This window comes from Plecotus auritus, assembly GCF_963455305.1.
Source record: "Plecotus auritus genome assembly, chromosome: 3".
Classification (NCBI taxonomy): domain Eukaryota; kingdom Metazoa; phylum Chordata; class Mammalia; order Chiroptera; family Vespertilionidae; genus Plecotus; species Plecotus auritus.
The window spans coordinates 98,956,750-98,972,454 of NC_137772.1; the positions used below are offsets into that span (position 1 = coordinate 98,956,750).

At 39.2% G+C, this 15,705-nt stretch overlaps 1 pseudogene across 1 annotated transcript; it reads left to right on the top strand.

The window, feature by feature from the left end:
- Positions 1-14,088: 14,088 nt before the first annotated feature.
- LOC308243857 (pre-mRNA-splicing factor SPF27-like) lies at positions 14,089-15,142 on the top strand (annotated as a pseudogene). The gene is made up of 2 exons: positions 14,089-14,293; positions 14,684-15,142. The product of its transcript is annotated as a pre-mRNA-splicing factor SPF27-like (transcript).
- The last annotated feature ends 563 nt before the right edge of the window (positions 15,143-15,705 follow it).

Below are 15,705 nucleotides of genomic sequence, written 5' to 3' on the forward strand. Positions count from 1 at the left end.
CTAAAAGTTAATTCAAATTAAATTCACCTTCCCTAAATGCTTTTCTTTCTTATTTTATTTTATTTTTTTTCCATCACCATTTATCCTCTCTATGCCCTCTACCACCTCACTTTTTTTTTTTTTTTTAAGTATTTATTGAAGGCATTTATGAGCCAGATACTCTGGTAGGCATTGGAGGATCTACATTTTGTGTCTGAGACAAAGGACTTTAAGAATGTTTTTGGACCGTGATTAGTGCTAAAGGAAATGAAACTCTGTTCAATGAAATAGTAATGGAGAGAGAGGCCTACTTCACCCAGGAAGGTCTGGAAAGTAATTGCCCATGAACAGATTTGAAGAATGTGAAACATAGGGTAAAATCATTCCCACGGGAGAAAATGTAAATACAAAGTTCCCAAACCAAGAAAGAACTTGATTGTTCCACAAATTGGCCAAAGCCAATGTAGCTATAGAGTAAATAACACAAAGAAATGAATAACTAGATTAGAACTATATTCCTAGGAAGGTCTAGATGACAAGCATCATTATTTCTATTATTTTTTTTCTCACTTTTTAAAATTTGGGTCAGACCCCACTGGTGTGGCTCCAGTGGATGAGCCTTGACCTATGAACCAGAAGGTCACAGTTGGATTCCTAGTCTAGGGGCATGCCCAGGTTTCCAGCTCCGTCCCCAGTAGGAGGCATGCAGGAGGCAGCTGATCAATGAATGATTCTCTCTCATCATTGATTTTTCTATAACTTCCTCCCTCTCTCTTCCTCTCTGAAATCAATACAAATATATTTTTTTAAAAACAAGTATTTTAAAACTGGGGTCAGAATAAAACCTCTGAACCTCTTGTGATGCATGTGTCTGCTTTTATGCCAGTACCATAATGTCTTAATTAATATCGCCTTATAGTATAGCTTGATATCAGGTTCTTCTTTCTCAATATTGCTTTGGCTATTCAGGGTCTTCTGTGGTTCCATATAAATTTTAGAATTATTTGTTCTACTTCCATAAAAAATGTCTTTGATATTTTAATTAGAGATTGTATTAAATCTATAGAGTGGCCGAAACCGGTTTGGCTCAGTGGATAGAGCGTCGGCCTACGGACTCAAGGGTCCCAGGTTCGATTCCGGTCAAGGGCATGTACTGTGGTTGCGGGCACATCCCCAGTGGGGGGTGTGCAGGAGGCAGCTGATCGATGTTTCTCTCTCATCGATGTTTCTAGCTCTCTATCCCTCTCCCTTCCTCTCTGTAAAATATCAATAAAATATATATTAAAAAAAATCTATAGAGTGTTTTGGATGGTATGGGCATTTTAATAATATTATTCTTCCTAACCATGAACATGATATATGCTTCCATTTATTTGTATCTTCACTTTCTTTCGTCAGTGTCTTATACAGGTATTTTACCTCCTTGGTTAAATTTATTACTAGGTATTTTATTTTTCTAGTACAATTGTAAATGGGATTGCTTTATTAATTAATCTTTCTGATAGTTCATTATTGGTGTATAAACGTACAACAGATTTCTGGATATTAATTTTGTAGGAGAGACAGAGAGGGAAAAAAGAGAGGGGGAAAAAGGAAAGAAATGCTTTAAAAAGGAAGAAATGGCCTGGCTGATGTTGCTCAGTAGTTGAGCATAGACCTATAAATCAGTAGGTCATGGTTCAATTCCCAATTGGGATGCATGCCTAGATTGGGGCTCGATCCCCAGAAGGAGACCTGTAAGAAGTGGCCATTCAATGGTTCTCTTTTATCATTGATGTTTCTATCTCTCTCTCCCTCTACCTTTTTCTCTCTGAAATCAATAAAGGCAAATTCATTTTTTTTTAAAGAAAGGAAATGCCTTTATGTAATTTTTACTAAAAATCCAGTGTTTTTTTTCTAAGTATGGTTCCTGGACCAGGAATATCAGCATTACCTGGAAACTTGTCAGAAAAGCAAATTCTCAGGCCCCACCCTAGACCCACTGCATAAGAAATGTTGAGGGTAAAGCCCAGTAATCTATGTTCTAACTGTCCTCCAGAACACTAAAATTTTGTGTTCTCCTGTTCTGGCTTTATCACATGTGTTTTTCAGTGAATGTATATCCAAATATGACAGGTCCCAAAGAGAAACTTCATTTCTGCAATAATTTTGCTCTCTCTCTCTCTCTCTCTCTCTCTCTCTCTCTCTCTCTCTCGTTCTCACAAACCTAGAGAGTTTGTGGAAAAATAAATAAGAAGTGGAATTTGTATGTGGTTTGTGCATACATTCCTCATCAATGTCCTTGCTTATAATAAGACTAGACGCCCGTTGCATGAAGAGATTCTTGCAATAGGCCTTCCTTCCCTTGGCTTCCAGCATCGGTTTTCCTCCGGCATCTCGGACCCAGGCCTTCGCTCCTGCCGGAGTCTGCCACCTTTGCTGCACACTCCAGCCAGTGTCTGCCTTCTTCGTCTTTGCTGCAGGCTCATGCCAGAGTCTGCCGCCTTTGTCTTCGCTGCAGACTCCTGCTGGAGTCTGCCATCTTTGCTGCAGATTCAAGCTGGAGTCTGCTGCCTTTGTCTTCGCTGCAGACCCTGGCTGGAGTCTGCCATGTCTTGGTCTTCGCTGTAGACTCCAGCTGTAGTCTGCCATATTCGTCTTCCCTGCAGACTCTGGAGTCTGCAGTCTTCGTCTTCGCTGTGGCCATAGTGCCGCTCCTATAGATCCCTTCACCCCCCTTCCCCCAGCTCCCTCTCATAGCAGGCGTCCTGCCCCGCCCAGCCCTGCCACTCCGTGCCTAGAGCAGCTGGGCAGCCGCCATCTGCATCCTTCTATTTTGCATATTCCCTCCTGATTGGCTGGTGGGCGTAGCAGAGTGATGGTTAATTTGCATGTTTGTCTTATTAGTGTAGATACCATAAAGAACAGTGTTATTAACCTATATATCCCACAGCAGAAATTAGTATAATCCCTTATGCATTCAATAAATATTTGTTGATGAACAAATAAACTTTTTTTTATAAAAATTAAGGTTGTTTTTTTTTTTTTTTTAATTTACAAAGACATCCAGTTAAGATGGTTATAGTTTATTTACTCTTTGATGGGCACATGTTCATCTAATGTTACAACATGACATACGTGTTTATAGTTTAAACATAGAGGAAATTAATTGCCACAATCAAGAAAAACCATTCAAACTAAGTGTCATACTAATTTGGGGTAAGGAAAATCAGATTCTTTGTTCAGTTTAGATTCTTAAAATATATTCAGTAAATCATGGTTAATGATGATAATATGCATATCAGGGTTATTAAGCCTTTATGTAAAGATCTCACTGGAAAATTAGGTTGTCATTCCTGGCATCCTAAAGCAAATTTATGCTGATCGGAAAATTGAAAAATATATTCTAATAACCATACTAGAAAAAGCACATTAGATGTTATTACTGAAATATGATGAATTTTGAAAATGCTAAGACCATAAAAATCAAACACAGACAGTTAAAAGCAATTCTTTTATCATCACAGATTTATGGATTAGTTAATCAACATTTGAATTATACGTGTGTTGCTCAATTGTTAAACCATTTCTCTACAAACTACAAGTGAATATTAATGAGAAATTCCATGGCATTCAGCAGCAGCCTTCTGTCACTGTGTTAGGGCAATTGTTGATTTTAATTTTAAATATTAATGCAATGCAATTTTGGCAGTCAGCTTAAAGCAGTAAGTACACAGAAATAGCAAGACCTAAGTCAGGTAAGACTCTATCATAGGATATTTGATAGCAAAGCTGTCAACAGTAACTGGTTAGCAAAAATTGAATTGCTCTCCAGCAATTGGCATATGATTATGATTGATTACATTCCTCATAATGAATAGTTGACCCCTGATGTTATTTGGTTTTCAGTGTTTGGCCAGTCTGTTCAAAGAGATGCCTGATGTCAAAGATGAAGTGATTCATTCTGAACAAGAAATTCAATCATGAGACCAAGAAACAGAGCCTTCAAACCTAGCTGGCACTTTGTACCATGGAGAGAAGAACTGAGAGAAAAGCTTGGGGAGGAGTGACAATAGGTGGACAGCCACCTTTGTGAAGCATCAGCTTCGTGTGAGAGGCCTGATAAAATATGGACTGTGAATTATTGAGGTCAGCCCTATTCCTTATGTCCAACAGAGTGAAAACAGTGTGCTGTAGTAATCTCAGAGGAGAGAAGACAGAGGAAGACTCTTTAATTAATATGAGATGATTCCAACCCTAGCCAGTTACTCAATGGTTAGAGCATCAACCTGAGGACTGAAGGGTCTAGGGTTTGATTCTGGTCGAGGGCACATACCTCAGTTGTAGGTTCCATCCCCAGCCCCTGTGGGAGGCAACCAATCAATGTGTCTCTCTCATATCCATGTCTCTCTCCTCCTCCTCCTCCCTTTCACACTCTTTCTAAAAAAAAAAAAAAAAAAAGGAGAAACCAAGATGGTGGCATAGGTAAACACCTAAACTGCTGCCTTGCACAACAATATCAAAACTACAACTAAAAGACAAAATGGACACCATCCAGAACCACAGGAAAGCTGGCTGAATGGAAATTCTACAACTAGAAGGAAAGAGGAAAGCAAATTGAGAATCAGAGGAGCTGCAAAAGGCTGAGGTATGGAGACACGCGAGCACACGGAGAGGACGAGCAGCTGAGTGCATAGGCAGCTGAGTGCGCGGCTGGCTGTCTCAAGCGGGAGGGAGACGGAAGCTCCTGACTGCACTGAACTCCAGTTCTGGGTGAGTTACCGGGAACCCAGACTCACTTGGGGAGAAACTGGACTATCTGGCAGCGGGCGGAACTCGAGGGTGGCTTGCTCTCAGAGGTGCTTACATCGATTACCGAGGGACACTGAGACCCAGGGGCCTCACAGGGCAGGGCTGATGGGAAGCCAAGGTTGTCTGCTGTGCCCTGAGACTCCGCCCATCCAAGCTGAGCACAGAGGCTTTTGCAATTTTGCAAGTCTTGTCCCATAAGGGTGTCTCCAGCACAGAAGTTCTCCCAGCATAGACACAGCTGATCCTCACAGCCAATTGGCCTGGAGGTCAATTCCTCCCAGAGATACCAACAACAATCAAGACTTAACTACAACAAGACTGTGCACACAGTCCACAAAGGGGTGTACCAAGAGTGTCCACCTCAGGTAACTGGGGAGGCTGAGCCACTGGGCCCTATAGGACACCCAGCACACAAAGCTACTCTACCAACTCAGGGAAGCAGCAAAAATGTGGAGACAAAGAAACAGATCACAAACGAAAGAAATGGAGGAAAGCAAACTACTGGATATAGAGTTCAAAAACCACAGTTATAAGGTTTTTCAAGAATTTCCTAGAAAAGGCCAATAAATTTAGCGAGACCCTCGAGGATGTGAAAAAGGACCAACTAGAAATTAAACATATACTGACTGAAATAAAAAATATTATACAGAGACCTACCAGCAGACTAGAGGAACGCAAGAATCAAGTCAAAGAGTTGAAATACAAAGAAGCAAAAAACACCCAACCAGAAAAGCAAAAAGCAAAAAGAATCCAAAAACTTGAAGATAGTGTAAGGAGCCTCTGGGACAACTTCAAGCGTACCAACATCAGAATTATGGGGGTGCAGGAAAAGAGAGAGAGCAAGATATTGAAAACTTATTTGAAGAAATAATGACAGAAAACTTCCCCCACCTGGTGAAAGAAATAGACTTACAAGTCCAGGAAGCACAGAGAACCCCAAACAAAAGGAATCCAAAGAGGACCACACCAAGACACATCATAATTAAAATGCCAAGGGCAAAAGACAAAGAGAGAATATTAAAAGCAGCAAGAGAAAATAGTTAATTACCTACAAGGGAGCACCCATACAAATGTCAGCTGATTTCTCAACAGAAACTATGCAGGCCAGAAGGGAGTGGCAAGAAATATTCCAAGTGATGAATAGCAAGAACCTACAACCAAGATTACTCTACCCAGCAAAGGTATCATTCAGAATTGAAGGTCAGATAAAGAGCTTCACAGATAAGAAAAAGCTAAAGGAGTTCACCACCAAACCAGTATTATATGAAATGCTGAAAGGTATTCTTTAAGAAGAGGAAGAAGAAGAAAAAGATAAAGATAAAAATTATGAACAACAAATACATGTCTATCAACAAGTGAATCTAAAAATCAAGTGAATAAAAAATCTGATGAACAGAGTAAACTGGTGAATATAATAGAATCAGGGGCATAGAAAGGGAGTGGACTGACAATTCTCAGGGGGAAAGGGGTGTGGGGGGTGCGGGAAGAGACTGGACAAAAAGCGTACACCTATGGATGAGGACAGTGTGGGGGAGGTAAGAGCAGAAGGTGGGGTGGGAACCGGGTGGAGAGGAGCTATGGGGGGGAAAAAGAGGAACAGTTCTAATAACCTGAACAATAAAGATTTATTAAATTAAAAAAAAAAATCCTCAGTTGAGGATTAACAAACAAAACAAAAGAAGGAAAGAAAAGATGAGATGATTCCCAAAGCCTAATGAACAGAAATGCTGCAAACAAAAAGTATCCAGATCCTGTCACCCTGGCAGGATCCTCAATCCAGACCCAATCTCAGACTTAAGAAAGTATCAGATGAGTAGTGCTGTACAACAAGCATGTCAAACTCAAAGGCTAACATAGGCCAAATATACAAGGTTTAAGTTTATGTGGGCCGCAAAAACACAAAAGCTTCCATTTCCATATAAATGTAGGTTTATTTTGATAGAGACATGCTGAATACAAAGGGCTGAAAAAAAATGAGTAATTGTTAACATAAAATAATAGAACATTTTAATAAAAATTAATATTTTTTTGAACATTAACTTACCAGACACTGAATAACTGCACAAATTAATAATCATAATGCAAATAAACCTATTTTTCTTGTTCTCCAAAAGTGAAATATTTTATGTTGTGCACACCAAACAAGTTAGTCCAAGACTAATGATGTGGCAATCGGCTGCTAAAATATTCGCTGCTAGTATTGGTGGAGAGAAATGGTGCACCTGCACATAAGGTGCATAAAGGAAATGAATGCAACACGATTATAGTAATCAGTCATTAATGAACATTGTAGTTCATTGTTAATAATTATGTATAACAGGATATTATAAAAATTAAGTTATGAAATTTTTATTAAAACATTTCTTACATACCGTGATATTGGCTGGGCCACAAAAATATTCATTGTCGGCTGCATGCAGCCTGTGGGCCACGAGTTTGACATGATTGCAGTGTACAAGGAAAAATGCTCTCTTTCACTTGCATAACTGCAGGATGGTTCCTCGGAGTCCTGTCTCTAAAATCTATTTCCTATTTGTTTAAGTAAAGGATAGGTACTGTTATTATTTCTGACTTATAACTGACCTGCCTCTGATAGAAAGTCAACATCAAATAAAAATTACTTATTAAGTATATCTCTACATATTTTGCCATGCCTGACACAAATTTATGATAATGAATTTTTAAATCAAGAATTTTTTAAGGTCATTGAATTAATGTTCATTATTCCTGCTTAACTTTATCTATATAATAAAAGCCTAAGCAACCATAGGGCGGAATGACCAGAATGACCAGTCGCTATGATGCGCACTGATGACCAGGGGGCAGATGCTCAACACAGAATCTGCCCCTTGGTGGTCAGTGTGCTCCCACAGGGAAGTGCCACTCAGTCAGAAGTTGGGCTCACAGCTGGCAAGCGCAGCAGCGGTGGCAAGAGCCTCTCCCGCCTCCATGGCAGCACTAAGGAGCAGTGAGCCAAGTGGTAAGGAGCAGCGAGCAGGCATGCGGTGGTAAGAAGTGAGGGGTCCCAGACTGTAAGAGGGCATGGCCAGGCTGAGGAACACCCCCCCCCCCAGTGCACGAATTTCATGCACCAGGCCTCTAGTAAAGGAATATAAACTTTTTGTAAACTCTAATGATGCTAATATTACTTTTTTCTTTACCAAAAAAAAAAAAAAAACAACCATAGCTCTGGCTGGTGTGCCTCACTGGTTAAAACTTTGGCCAGCACACTGAAGGGTTGTGGGTTTGATTTTCAGTCAAGGGCACATACTTGGGTTGCAGGTTCTATCCTTGGCCCCTTTCAGGGTGCATGTGGGAGGCAACCAATTGATGTGTCTTTCTCTCCATCAATGTTCCCCCCTTTCTCCCCCTCCTTCCCTCCCTCCCACTCTCTCTGAAAATCAATGGAAAAAATATCTTCCAGTGAAAATGAACAACAAAAAAGCCATAAAATACCATTGAGTTTATTTTAATTCCATGTTAATTAGCCATGATTTCTGAAGAAATACATGTCAATATACAGGGTAATTTTCTTCTTTTTTTTAAACTTTATTTTCATTTATTTTTTGCTAATCCTCACCCGAGGATCTTTTTCCATTGATTTTTAGGGAGAGTGGAAGAGAGAGGGAAAGACAAAGAGAAACATTGATGTGAGAGAAACACATTGATTGGTTTCTCTTTGCATGAGCTCTAACCAGGGCCCGGGCTGGGGAGGAGCCTGCAACCAAGGTATATGCCCTTGACTGGAATCAAAGGGCTGAAAAAAATGTTATCATCTAGGGCCAGGGTAATTTTCTTTAAAAGTATAAAGCAAAGTTAATTATTTGTTGAAATTATGATATCCTCCAAAAGGTAAGAGATCATTTAAAATTAAGTGTAATGAAAGAACACCTAGTTAACTGGTCATAACTTCTTATAAGCAACAACATTAATGATTTAATAATGAGGTTTTTCCCCACCAGAGAGAAAGGAATAAAATGCAGATAGTAGACAGAAAAAGTAATGCATATTATTGAGCCTAACATTTCCATTTGCTTCTAGTAGGTGCAAACAATATATCCTGGTAAAGTCTTATGTTTAATTCAAAGAAAATACTTTTTCCCAAAATGCCTTAAATAATATTTAAATTGAGATGAGAACTAAAACTACTGACACTTTTCCACCTTTAGCATGCTGTATTTAAAATAGCTATGTATATTTGTATAATATTTTGAATGTGTACTATATTGAGTTTTGATTATTAAATGTTTGAAAGTGCTACATTAAGTGCATTTTGGGATTAAGAGAGTATAAATAGTAAAAAAGTTTAATAAGTATGAGAATATTCACAAAATTGTTTTAATCCTCACTCTAGGACATGCTTTCAGAGAGAGAGGAAGGGAGAGGGAGCGAGAGAGAGAAGCATCAAACCTGAAATCTGGGTATATGCCCTGACTGAGAATTGAACCCATTCCCTATCCATGTATGGGGAGGACACTCCAACCAACTGAACCACACTGACCAGGGCAAGCATGAGAATATTAATACAAACATGTTTTATACATTTTAATGTAAATTTTCATTTTTATACATAAATGATTGTATAGACAAACTATACATTCATAAATAATAATATAAGTAGGGAGAAAAATACCAAATTTTCAAAAAGTCAGAGAGATCATATGAGAGAACACACAAAAAAAGTCTTCATTAAAAATGACAGTATGCTCTTATTTATGTAAAATTTTTCATGTGAGGGTAGAAAAATTAGATATAGACATTCCAACTATAGAAAAGTCCATGACAAATTGTCAAATAAAAATATTAGAGTTTTAAGTCTATAAAGTTTGTTATATAATGGAAAACAAATAATGAAACAAAGGACACCAGAGATATTTTTGTATAAATGATATTTGCTTGTTTAACTAGGAGAATATATAAAAGGATGCATACTGGCCTATTAAAAATGGATAATCCAGGGGATGTGAAAGCTCTTAGCATTACCTTTACACCTCTTTGTATTATTTCACTTATACAATAAACATATGCTAGCATTTTTTCACATTTAAATCTTTTGTTGAAGTAAAATAGAAAACTACATAGATCATGTGTTCAGCTCAATGAAGTATTACAGAGTGAACATAACCATATTATCACCACACTGATAAAAAAAAAATACTGTAATCTCAGAAGCCCCCCTCCTACCCCTTCTAGTCAGTACCCTCACGATCTCGTCTCTCTTACCTCGTCTATCTCCACAGATTAGTACCATTACTTTTCAACTTTATATAAATGAAACAATGCACTATAGACATTTTTTTATATATTTGTGCTCGGTAGTTTAACCTATGTTTATAAGATTCATCCATGTTGTTTTATGTAACAATAGTTCATTCTTTTTTATTGCTACAAATACTCAGTTTATGAATACAATTTATACTCTACTGTTGATGGGGGTTTTGTTGTTTCCAATATTGAGGTAGTAGGAATAATACGAATACTGCCACAAAAATTCCTGTACATTTTTTTACTGGACACACGTTCTTTTCCTTTGGGAATGTATCAGGGTTCTGTTTGCAGTGAGCAACCTTGACATATGAGGTAACGTTCTGGACAAAGATCAGACTTGCTTACTGTTTCCTATAAAACAGCAGGCTCCCCAAGTTCAGTGTTTCTCCCTGTATTGCAACCCACTGCATATGCAGGTGCCATCTGGGCTCTCTGTGTTGCCTCCAATGGAAATGGGGAATAGACATAGTGATGTTCATGCTGTTTCCTATGCCAGGAGTAACAAAATACTTTGTCTCTGGCCCAGGTCTCTTCTACCAGTGTCCTTGAAATAGCAACAGGCTAACTGATTAGCTTGGAATAAAAGTAAAATAAAATCCCAACTCCACACCCATCACACCAAATGCTTCAGTGTATATTTTCCACAAATATAACCACAATAAAAACATCAAAATCAGGGAAATAACATTGAAAAAATTACTGGCTGTGTAAACTGACTGGCTCAACAACACCAAGCCCTTTGAGGACAGCCACCAGCACAAGCTGTGAGACAAGGAAGGGAGTGATGAATTCCGCAGAGTCGCCCGCCCACGGGGCTTATAGGGAACCGTGATCAGGCTGGGGCTACCGCGGCTACTGCATTCCCTTCATCCTAACGCATTCCTTTCATCGAAAGGTCAGCTGGCCAGGATGTACCAGGGCAGCTGCTCTGGCTCTGGCTCTGGCTCTGGCTCTGGCTGCAGCTGTCCGACACTCCAGGACCCTCAGAACCACTGTGACCCGGCTGCCCCTGGCGCTGGCATAGAGGATGTCTTCTACAAGCGGGTGTGTGTGTAGGGCAGTAGAAGGTGCGCATGTTGAGCCTGCCGGACGGGGCAGCCCAGGCTGCGTGAGCTGCCAGTGTCTGCTGTCCAGGCATTGCTAAATCCACCCTGAAGTCGCTGTAGAACCTTTGTGCCCCGCCATTGAGCAGGCGCAAGGCGGGTGGGAGGGTGAGGAGGGCGGGGGGAGGAGGGGCAGTTGAAGGGAAAAGGTGCAGACCGAGGAGGGCGGAGCAAAGGAAGAAAAGACGTCCCCCTGAAGCCCGGCACCCCCCAGAGACAGGGGTTCCAGGTGCCGAAGATTCTCCCGCAGATGATTTGCACAGTCTCTCCCAGATGCTCCCAGCACCTCATCTGTTTACTCTCCTCCCAGCCCTTTCCTGGCCTATCCGACACAGGTTGAGTTACAGTAAATTATTTGATGGTCTTGAAAAAAAAGTCCTCAGATCTCGTCCAAGTTTCACTAAAGACAAGAATCACAGATGCCTTTACTTATCACGTTTTTCAGTATTATTATTATTATTATTATTATTATTATTCTCAGTCTTGGACAGTTTCTCAACCTTTCCTAACTTTTATGGCTGACACTTTTGAAGATTATAGGTCAGCCATTTTATAGACTGTCCCTCAATTTCACTTCTGAGCTGTTTCCTCATAATGAGATTCGGCATGCAATTTTGGTAGGGATGTCACTGTAATGGATCCTGGGTTCTCTTTGCATCTTATCAGGCAGTGCAGAATTTTATTTTGTCTAATTTCTGATGATATTCACCCTGGTCATTTGATTAAGGTGGTGTCTGCCAGGATTCTTCACTGTAAAGTTGCACCTTTTTCATTTCTATTTAATGTGTTTCATGGGAAGTAATTTGAAACTATTTAAATATCCCATTTCTCATCAAACTTTAAACTTAGTTGTTTAGGACTTATATTTTCCCATTTTATTCAATGAGTCACAATTCATTACTCTTATTATTTATTTTTATGCTCAAATTGTCCCAGACTTTGACAGTAGGAGGCCATCCAGAGTGGCTTCTGTGTCCTTTTAAAACAATTTCACTGATTATTTGCTTGCATTCTGTCATAATAACATATTCCAGGCTCATCTCATATATTTGGTGCTTACATATCCATCCACACATTCTGAAAACCATGAGTTCATATCAATCCTTCTATTTCCAATCAACACCTCAGGATTCATTTTCATTTTCTTCCTTTCTGGGATTGTAATTTCCTTCTTAAGCAATAAGAAACTTGGCTTCCATTATCCCTAAATTAGTTACTTATTTGTTCAATCACCACTATGTAACTTAGTAGAAACTGGACAAAAAACAAAACACAAAAAAGGCAGGCAACTCACATAAGAGAATATCTAATTGTCAATAAGCATAGGAAAAGGTGCTCAATATCATTAATAATCCAAAAATACAAATTAAAACCACAATAAAATCTCACTAATACCCAAGTGGTGGAGAACATAATATTACATTATGCTAGTCAGGTATAAATTAGTATAACTACTTTGAAAAAGATTTTGGACTTCTTTACAAAAACATGATAGAAAAATTCCTGTACTAAAGTACATTCAAAGAGAGTATATATAATATATGAAAAGGAATATTAATAGTAACATTATTTGTAATGACAACTACCTGAAAGTCCATAAAATTCTGAATACATGAATAAATTGTAGTATATTTATACAAAGAAATGTCATATAGCAATGAACATGAACAAACTCAAGAGACACCTAACAACATAGACTAATCTCACAAACATACATTGAGCCAAAGAAGAATGACCTTAAATGATGGTGTTATATGAGGTTTAAGAAATAGCACCAGGCAGAACTAAACAATGTTGTTAGAATAGTGGTTGCCAACAGAGGTGAAAGAAAAACCTCTCTTCAAGAAAGCGCTGAGGGGACATTTCTAGAATGCCAGAATATTCTGTTTGTTGGCTTAGAGCTGCTTTGTAATTTTTTGTTAATCTTTTCTTATATCTTCATGCCACTTTCTATAGACATATTATCTATATTATAAAAGGCCTGTGGCCGTAACGCCATAACGACCAAAAAACCAGTCACCAGGAGGTGCATGGAGCACCTCTCGGTCCCTCCCTCCAGGCCCCTGAGCCACTTGCCTTGGGGTGGGGCAGGACTTGGGACTGTTGAGCAGTGGCAGCTGGGGGCAGTTTTTCACAAAGCAGTCGCGGGGCGGGGGGAGCCTCGTGGATCACTCGAGGGGCAGCGGCCGCAAGCATTGCTCAGTGTCCAGGGGCGAGGAGCTTCATGTAGCATCGCAGGTTGGCAGAGGCCATGCAACAGAGGCCGGGCTAGGCCTAGGGACCCTACTCACGCATGATTTTGTGCACTGAGTCTCTAGTATTTTATAGTTTTAAAAGGTTCAAAATCAATTGGCCCTTCCTAGATGCAGATAATTGATGCAAAGTCTTATTGTTTAATATATTGGGTTTAAATTCTCAGTTAGGCTTTTAATGCCTCTTACATATGTCTTAAGTTATTTTTCCAGACTTATCCCTTTGCCCTCTAAGATATGTCTTCTATAAACAACCAAGGCATGACAAAAAAAATCAGGAAAAGTTAAGAACAAGCAATTCACCAAAGAAGAAATAGAGATGAAAACCATTTAAAAAAATAAATGTCACTAAATAAACACAAATGTTTGATATATATCCTTTACTTATCAGAATGGTAAAATAATGTTAATATCCAGTATGGTAATTGTGTGAGGAAAAAAGGACTCCCATTAAATTCTAGAGAAGAAGAATAATGAAAGGCAAAGAGAATTTAATTGGACAATAAAGATGTCAAATGAATGCAATGAAGAAATGAAAAAAACTATCTATGAGACAGAGGGGAGAACCAATCGTCAATACTAAAAACACATTCGCTTGAGAGAAACATCCAGATCATGTAATTCAAAGAACATGTAAACTTAATTTTTTTTCCTAAAATCATAATCCTGTCACAAAAACTCAGGCAAATTTAAGAATGGCAGGCACAGGTTTGGTGGCTGGAGAGGTTGTAGTGGATGGGCCAAGGTTATGAAATACCTGGTGTACAGGAAGTAGCTGTGGTGCTGGTGATTGAGGCAACTCACAGACACTGACCTACTAAGAACTACTTGAGCTACCTAACAGCCCCGGATTATTCTGCTTTTGAAAATGACATAATGAGGCCCTGGACAGGTAATTCAGTTGGTTAGAGTGTCATCCTCATGCACCAAGGTTTAGAGTTTCATCCCTGGTCAGGGTACATACAAGAATCAACCAATAAATGCATACTAAATAAGTGGAACAACAAATGAGTGTTTCTCTTTCTCTCCCTTTCTCCTTTTCTCTAAATCAATTAAAAAGGAAAGGAAGGAAGGAAGGAAGGAAGGAAGGAAGGAAGGAAGGAAGGAAGGAAGGAAGGAAGGAAGGAAGGAAGGGAGAGAGAGAGAGAGAGAGAGGGAGGGAGGGAGGGAGGGAGGGAGGGAGGGAGGGAGAGAGGAAGGAAGGAAGGAAGGAAGGAAGGAAGGAAGGAAGGAAGGAAGGAAGGAAGGAAGGAAGGAAAGGAGAAAGAAAATAATAAATGAATTTAAAAGACTGGACAACCAATTGAATTGCTCAACATGAAACAATATTAACCTCCAGCTCCTTCCTTGGGTCAGAAAAATGAAATCACTGCATGACAAGAATGTATAAACAATTCTATGGCCCAGTTAGAGCATCAAGCAGTTCAAATTGAAAATCTGAGACTAATGTCACAGAATGGATGCAATGCCTGGAAAGTATATCATGAAAATCTAATTCATGTGATTGAACACACAGAAAGAGCTCCAGAAGTTAAGGAAACATATTAAATATTTAAACTGACAACAACAACAAAAATCATTCAATTCACAGCTGGATCTAAATTAAGAGAAATGAAGTCAAACTAGGCATCTCTGGTCAGTAAGAATTATGAGATTGAAAGGACTATTGTGCAATTAGAAGACGAAGTCTTTCAAATGAAATGCCAACGTGGAGAGGCCAACCAAGAAAACATTTGGAAAGACTTCTGAAAAGACAAAATTAATTCAATGGTGGCTAGGACTAGTGTCCTTTTGATGGATTCTTCACTCATATCTGACACCTGGGCTAGGAGGATTCACACAACTGGGCTCCAAAGGCATATGTCAGAGTCTAGCAGAAACTATATTACCTTCTATGACTTGGCCTTAGAAGTCACTCAGTGTTACTCCTCCTGCCTTGCACTATAAGCAAATCAGTAAAGCCAGCCCATACTCAAGGGGAAATGAATTAGATTCTACCTCAAATAAAAATACTGTTGAAGAATTTGTGGATATACTGGTATTTGTTTTTTTTAAACTTGGACATGTTTTAATACCCCTCACATTAGGTGCAGAGCAAAGTAGGCATTCATTTAAAGGGTGAGCCCTAAATAGATTCTGATAGGTGTCCTTGAAAGAAGAAAGGAAGACACACAGGTACACATACAGGGAAGACAACATGAAGACACACACCACATGAAGACAGTGATTGGAACAATGAGTCTATAAGCTAAGGAACACTGGAAACCACCAGAAGCTGGGAGAGAGGCATGGAACCAATTCTTCCCAGAGCC